The sequence below is a fragment of the Diceros bicornis genome, chromosome 37, assembly GCF_020826845.1.
Source record: "Diceros bicornis minor isolate mBicDic1 chromosome 37, mDicBic1.mat.cur, whole genome shotgun sequence".
Taxonomy (NCBI): Eukaryota; Metazoa; Chordata; class Mammalia; order Perissodactyla; family Rhinocerotidae; genus Diceros; species Diceros bicornis.
This window is the reverse complement of record NC_080776.1, coordinates 3,282-11,089: the sequence shown is the minus strand read 5'-3', so window position 1 is coordinate 11,089 and position 7,808 is coordinate 3,282. Positions and strand designations below refer to the sequence as shown.

The 7,808-nt window shown below is 38.0% G+C and overlaps 1 pseudogene; it reads right to left on the bottom strand.

Annotated features, from left to right (window-relative positions):
• Positions 1 to 1,632: 1,632 nt before the first annotated feature.
• LOC131399227 (centrin-1-like) lies at positions 1,633 to 5,455 on the bottom strand (annotated as a pseudogene).
• Positions 5,456 to 7,808: the final 2,353 nt, after the last annotated feature.

Below are 7,808 nucleotides of genomic sequence, written 5' to 3'. Positions count from 1 at the left end.
TATACTTTCTTCTAAGACCCTTGTTTTTTTGTCCTCTGTTGTCCTTGGGTTCCCTAAAATTTTCTCCTTAAATAAGGTCTGTAGCATACACTTCTTTCTGCTATAATATGCTGTTAGCATTCTAAAGACCTATTTATGAGGCTGTGCTCTGTTGGGGGAAGGAATGTCTTCTACAGTTCTATGATTATAGCTTAATCTTTTAGCCAGCCTGTTTCCCTGGACCGTTCCCATTCACAAGTGGTTCTCACCTTTTTCCACCCTTTAGATGAAACAAGGAGGCTAGGGGGGATTAATGTTGAGTATTTCCATTATCGCAGATTGGTAAGGTTGTGGTAAAACCCAAGTAGGTTAGGCTCTGGTAAGTAGTTTCCACTGCAGACAGGCTTTTGTTAAAAAGCTAAAGAGACCAGTGAGCTCTGGGAATATTTCAAATGGTTATGTTTCTCCTCCCCTTCCAGAAACACATGAGAATTTGTCTTTGGTCTTCACAATGATTACATGGTGGGGCTTCTGGAATTAAAACTCACAAGTGCGTGGAGATTTCCCTAAGGATGGGCGCCAGCAGAGCTTTTATTTCTTAAGTTAGTTCATGAGAGTTTCCAGCAATTCATCAATTCTAGTTTAAGTTTTTCTACTGGCATTGGCTCTAGCTTCTAACAGCTGATCCTGGGCTCCTGCTTCCAAAAAATTTGGGAGTCTGTATCCTCCGTCTCTCTAATTTTCAAGGCAGCACTTTTTCCTGGGATCCCAATTCTCTGATGAATCTAAGAAGAGTATTTGATTTTCAGTTTGTTTACTTTTTTCCTTAATGTTAGGAAAGAGTGATGACCTCCAAGCTATTCACATGTTGGACAAGAAACTGAAGCTCTCACCAAATTATTTTTATGGATAAATGAATCACATTAGTTACTATTGATATAATATATATGTTGCTAATTTTCACAGTATTTTAGGATATTCTCTGTGTTTTTGTATTTTCCATGCTTCTTTTCTCGTATTATATGCCCTTGTATATTTTTCTTCTGTGATCATCTTTACCAAAATCAGAGCAATGTGATGAACTTAGTTACAGTAACCACTAAGACTAGCAAGTTAACCTTCTGACAGTTTGAAGGTTCTTATGCTGGCAAATGGAAAGAATCCTGTCTGAAACTGACAAACTTGGGTTCCTGAGGGACCAGGAGGAAAAATACTTCCAGGCTTCTAGCTACAGTCACCAAAGCCAAGATTAATCAAAGTTCTGCTGAATGTGAGAATACGCGTCTTCTCCTTCAGTGATCGACTGAGGATAATCAACACTGTCTCCCACTGGGCCTTTTGCTGTGTTCCAAGACGCCAATTTTTACACTCAATTATGAATTAATGTTTATATTTTTTTGAGGCTTCAGGGCCCTTTGTTCAACCTAAAGTACTTCTCCAGGTCTTCTCTTGAGAATTAAAAACCAAAACTAACATTAAAGGCATCTTTAAAATTTATAATTGAGCCAGAGATTTGGAAATGGAAGTAGATAGACAAATCAGGGTGTAAGAGGATGGATAGCACTGTCCTCTAACACAAGGTTTCGTAAAACAGAGCAGGGAACCCAGCAGATCCCTCACCTTCTCTACACATGCTTGCCTGAGAAACCACATTTAACATAGGTTGGTCTTTTTCATGATCCAAAGAAACTTCTCATTCACTTCACTGTCTCCATCATGATGGGCTTCATCTATCATTTCCTGCAGCTTCTCATCAGTGAGGTTTCCCCTAACTAGTTGGCCACATGATTTAGGTTTTTGAAAAAGATCTTCCAGATTTCATCAACATCAAAGAGCCTGAAAGCTACAAGGATATCTTCTTTGGTGTCTTTCTCAGCCATCTTCTGAGTCATCATGGCCAGGAAGTGATTGAAGTTGATTTTCCCTGTGCCTTCCTTGTCCACATCAGACATCTATATTCCCCATCTCCTCCTTCCTAGGTAAAAACACCAGTACTTTCATGACCACCTTCAGCTCCTTCATGCTGATGGTCCCACTTCCATCAGTAGGGAAGAGATCAAATGTTTCCTGAACTTCTTTCTTCTGCTCTTCAGTGAGTTCAGGCTTAGGACCTGCCATTGTTTCCTGGATGGTAGAAGCCGTGTTTGGCTTCTTCTTTTTTTCTGTAACTCCAGGTTTTATTGCCTATGTGATTTATTTATTTATTTTTAATTTGGGCAAATTTTGGTATATGATATTATATAAGCTTCTGGTGGACGACATTCAACATCTGTATACACTACAAAGCGATCTCCACCAAAATTCAAGTTACCATCCATCACAATACAATTAACACCCTTTACCCATTTCACCCATCTCCCAACCTCATTTCCCTCTGAAAACACCAATCCATTCTCTGTAACTATGGGTTTTGTTTTGTTTTTTTGAATTCTTCATATGAGTGAAATTATATGATATTTGTCTTTCTCCAAAATTTGTCTCCAAAATATATAAAGAACTCATACAACCCAACAACAACAAAAAAACAACTCAGTTAAAAGTGGGCAGAGAAAATAAATAGACATTTTTTCAAAGAAGACATACAAATGGCCAAGGTACATATGAAAAGATGTTCAACACCACTATTAGGGGAATGCAAATCAAAACCATAGTGAGATATCACCTCACAGCTGTTAGAATGGCTATTATCAAAAACACAAGAAATAGCAAGTGTTGGAGAGGATGTGGAGAAACGGGAACCCTTGTGCACTATTGGTAGGAATGTAAACTGGTATAACAACTATGGAAAACACTATAGAGACTTCTTAAAAAATTAAGAATAGATCCACCATATGATCTGTCTATTCCACTTCTGTATATTTATCCAAAGAATATGAAACACTAACTCAAAATATATACACACCCCTATGTTCATTGCAGTGTTATTTACAATAGCCAAGATATAGAAAAAACCCGTGTCATAGATGAATGAATGATAAAGAAGATGTGGTATATATATACAACTGAATACTACTCAACCATAAAATGGTTGCCATTTGTGACAACATGGCTGAACCTTGAGGGTATTATGCTAGGTAAAATAAGTCAGACAGAGAAAGACAAATATCATATAATTTCACTCATATCATCTATTGAGATGATCATATGATTTTTATTCTTCATTTTGTTAATGTGCTGTATTCCACTTTTTAATTTGTGGATATTGGACCATCCTTGCATCTCTGAAATAAATATCGATTTATCATGGTGTATGATCCTTTAAATGTATTGTTAAATTTTATTTGCTAATATTTTGTTCAGGATATTTGTGTGTATGTGCATCTGGGATATTTGCCTATAATTTTCTTTTTTTGTGGTATACTTGTCAGGGTAATGCTAGCTTTTAAGATGAGTTTGGAGCTTTCTCTCCTATTTAAGTTTTTGGAAGTATTAGAGAAGGATATGTAGTAAATCTTTGAATACTTGCTAAAATTCACCAGTGAAGCTATCTGGTCCTGGAGTTTGTTTTTGGGGGGTGAGGGCTTGATTACTGGTTCAGTCTCCATACTAGTAGGTGGTCTGTTCAGATTTTCTATTTCTTCATGATTCAGTCTTAGAAAATTGCTAATTTCTAGGAATATATCTATTTCTTCTAGGTTATTCATATCGTTGGCATATAATTGTTCATATCATTTTCTTATGATCTTTTGTGATATCAATTGTAATTTCTCTTTTATTTCTGATTTTAGTTTTTTAATCCTTCTCTCTGTTTCTCTTGGTGAGTCTGGTGAAAGGTTTGTCAATTTTGTCTTTTTCAAAGAACCATCGTTTAGTTTCATTGATCTTTTTTGTTGTATTTTTGGTCTTTATTTTGTTTATTTCTGCTCTGATCTTTATTGTTTCCTTTTTTTACTAACTTTGGGCTTCATTTGTTCTTCTTTTTCTAGTTTCTTTTGTTGTTGTTATTGTTTATTGCAGTAACATTGGTTTATAACATTGTATAAATTTCAGGTGTACATCATTATACTTCTATTTCTGCATAGATTACATCATGTTCACCACCCAAATACTAATTACAACCCATCACCACACACATGTGCCAAATTATCCCTTTCGCCCTCCTCCCTCCCGCCTTCCCCTCTAGTAACCACCAATCCAATCTCTGTCTCTATGTGTTTGTTTGTTGTTGCTATTATCTACTACTTAATGAGGGAGATCATACGGTATTTGACCTTCTTTATGTGTAAAGTTAAATTGTTTGTTTACTATTTCTCTTGTTTCCTGAGGTAAGCCTATATTGCTTTGAACTTTCCTCTTAGAACCATTTTTGCTCCAGCTCCACTCTCCTTGTTCCCTCTTGGAGGAAAGTTATAAGATTGTATGTCTTCTTCTAAACTTGCAGACTAGGGTAAGTGTTGAGAGATTTCTATTTGTTTTCCTTCAGTCATTGGTCTGAAATAGTCAAGATTTGTGCCTTCTGTCAACATGGCTGAGTCCAGCCAGCTGTTGAAATGTACTAGTGTATAATCTGCAGAGGTTTTAGCCTGCTGTCTGCATGGGCATGTGGGACATTGGATACAGAGTCTGCTGGACATATGGGTTGTTGGGGGCCATCAAGTGCTGGTTGAGGGGATCCACAGGTGATACATCCCATGAAGTTCATGGGTGGGCCTATTGGTGGAGTGCACAGAGTGTTTAGTAGAAATCACTGCCATTTGGTAAGTTCAGCACCTAGTTGCTGTGAGCTTTTGCTCCTTTTTCTGCTCCTCCCTGCCCCACACTAATCAACCATGCAGATCCTCTCAGTGTTTTGTGTGACTGAGAAAAAATGGGCCTTTTGGGCAGTGTCCTGTATGGCTGGGGAAAATGGGCACTAATTAGCATCTCACTTTTCCCCATGGGAGAAATCACAGAGTGAGGGGATCTCTCCTGGCACTGAGCTGTGTTACCTTAGGAAAGGGGTGACACAGGTAGTAAAAATGTTCCTTTGACTCTCTTTGTGCACCTATTTTCACATTTATGTGCTCCGAAAAGGTGCTGGTATCTCTCCTCTGGGCTCCTGGCCTCTCACAGTGGTATTCTCACCCACGGTAAGTTGTCAAAATCAGTGTTTCTGTAGAGAGATGAGGGCTGAAAACTCTATTCTGCCACCTTGTTGACATTATTCTCATACTTCATTACTGCTTAGTGGCTTCTTATAGACAGACTTGCTTACGGTGATGGTCTGTGCTTTCTATGTGAGTATCTTCCACTCTCTGCACTATGAAGTCATCATTCAGAGGGGTGACTGCATCAAGATGGCCACTTACTCTTGCTTCAGGGGTGGAGTGTCTGGAATCATGCAAACAGCCTCAACAATTTCCTTGCCTCTCAAGGTACCCAGTCTGGTGCATCAATTCTTCTACAAGATCCCCTAGTTACTCCGCCTTTCTTGCTCAGATGAGGGGTGAGCAGTTGCCATTACCTCTTCATTGAGCTTTGTCTGTTTTATCTCCATGTTCTCTCATATTTTCACATAGTTTCTACAGTTCTGAAGATCTCATCTGCCAATGGTCAGTCCAAAGCATTCTCCACCTGTGTTTTTCACGTGGACATCATGACTCTTTTTTCTTGTTGCTGCTGTGGTGGCCTAATGAAGCCAGCAGTAGATGTTTCCTCTCCTCTCCACCTGCTGATGTTCATACTCTATACAGTAGTTCCCCCAACTCTGAATCCTATTGTCTACAACCTAATGGCAAAATCATGAAGGCTGCCCTGTACAATGATTTAAAGATTATACATTTTGACTCTGTCACCTGCTAAGAGAAACCAAATGGAATTCTAGGCATAATACATCTTTAACTTCTATGCAAAAATATCTTATTCTACAAATCTTTTTGGTCATTTTCTTAACACTAGTGTTTGTTCCACAATTCTCCCTGCTTGTCTTCCAACTATCCCCAAACTCAATTTTCTCTCTAATTTACCTGTAATTCACATTTCCTCCAATTCAGTTGCTCTAATCCTTTGTTATCTGCAGTTTCTCTCACATAACATCAAATAAAAAACAAATATAAGCAAAATTTTCAATATTAGAAATCAGACTGTTCATTGACCTAGATCACCATCTTCATTTGTTTATTCATCAAATATGTATTGACTAACTGCAAGGGATTATTCAAAGTGCTTTAGCTATACCAGTGAACAAAACATACAAGGCCCCTGACCATGGTGAGCTGACATTCTATCCATGTGAGACAGACAGAAACTGATTTAAACATTATGTTAAAATGATAAGTACTATGGGAGAACCCAAAATATAAAATCTGCAAGAGAAAGTGGTTTGTGAATTCTTACGAGATTGCACTTTTAAAAAAGAGTGAGGTTTCAAAATCAGGTGATATTTGAGCAGAGAGTTGAAGGGAGGGAAGTAGCTGGCTGTACAGACATCTGTGGAGAAGGCACTTGGGGCAAAGAGATCAGTCAGACAAAGGCTTTAAGGTGTGACATTCTTGGTCTGTTTGAGGACAGCAAGGCAGCTTGTATAAAAGTTATGGACTGATAAAAAGTGAGAGCAATAGGAGTTCAGGTCCAAGAAGAAATAAGCAGGGGCTGGCCTGGTGGCTTAGTGGTTCAGTTCATGCACTCCGCTTCGGTGGCCCAGGGATTGTGGGTTCAGATCCCAGGCACGAACCTACACACCACTCATCAAGCCATGCTGTGGAAGCGCATCCGACATACAAAATAGAAGAAGATTGGCACAGATGTTAGCTCAGGGCCAATCTTCCTCAAGAAAAAAAAAATATATATATATGAAGAAATAAGCAGATTAGACTCAATTTATCATGACTTTGTAGACCATTCTAAGGACTATGAGTGAAAAGTGGAGTCTGTGGAGAGCTGTGAGCAGAGGACCAATTTCTTGTCTAAGTTTGAGTAAATTATACTAGCTTTATTGTTGGCAATAGAGGTAAGGAAGTAGCCATGTAGACTCTGAAAAAATGGAGTTCCCATCATATAAACTGGATGGGGAAAGTTTGGTAGGTGTGCACAATAAGGATCCTAATCTTGGAGTGTAGAGATTTTATTTGTCACCCAAATGCAGAAATGAACTTGGTGGTTGGATATACCCAGCTGTATTTATAATAAATATTTAAGGGAATTAAATTTGAGAGTTGATGACATATAGAGACCAAAGACATAGAGAAACCGAAGAAAGTACATGAGATACTGAAACTTAATCTCCAAATAAAAGAGAGAAAACATTCAAATCTGTGACGCTCCAATGTTAAAAATTGGTGAGTAGAAGATAAATTTGCAATAGAAAAAGGAGCTACACGTAACAATAAAGAAAAAACAAACAAACAAACAAAAATGTTCTTTAAGGCAAACCATAAACCACATCAAAGAGCGGGGAGTTATGGATTTGCCAAATTGTGGTGGTAATATGAAAAGTTGATATTTGATTATAACAAGATACATGCCCTTGGTTGCCTTATCAAGAGTGATTTTTGAGATTGTGGTGGGCAAATGACTAAACAAATTGGGCTTAATAGAGAATGGAAGAAAAAGAATTGGGGGTAGTGATTACCACAATATTTTAAAATATTTTTTCTATAATATCTACCTGGTAAATTGGAAGACAGGGGTAGGATAAAATGGGATCAAAGAATAATTTCTTTAGGTTGAGAGAAAAAGTATGTGCTTTGTATTCTGAAGGAAATAGTCCAATGAAAAGAAAGAAAAGTTGTGATACAGGTGAGAGGTGAGGGTAGCTTTAAGCATATCTCTGCATAGATGAGGTGGGTGGGAATCTGTTTTATATGGGGAAAAGTTGACCTTACCTTGCAGCATGCGCAATGTCTCCACAT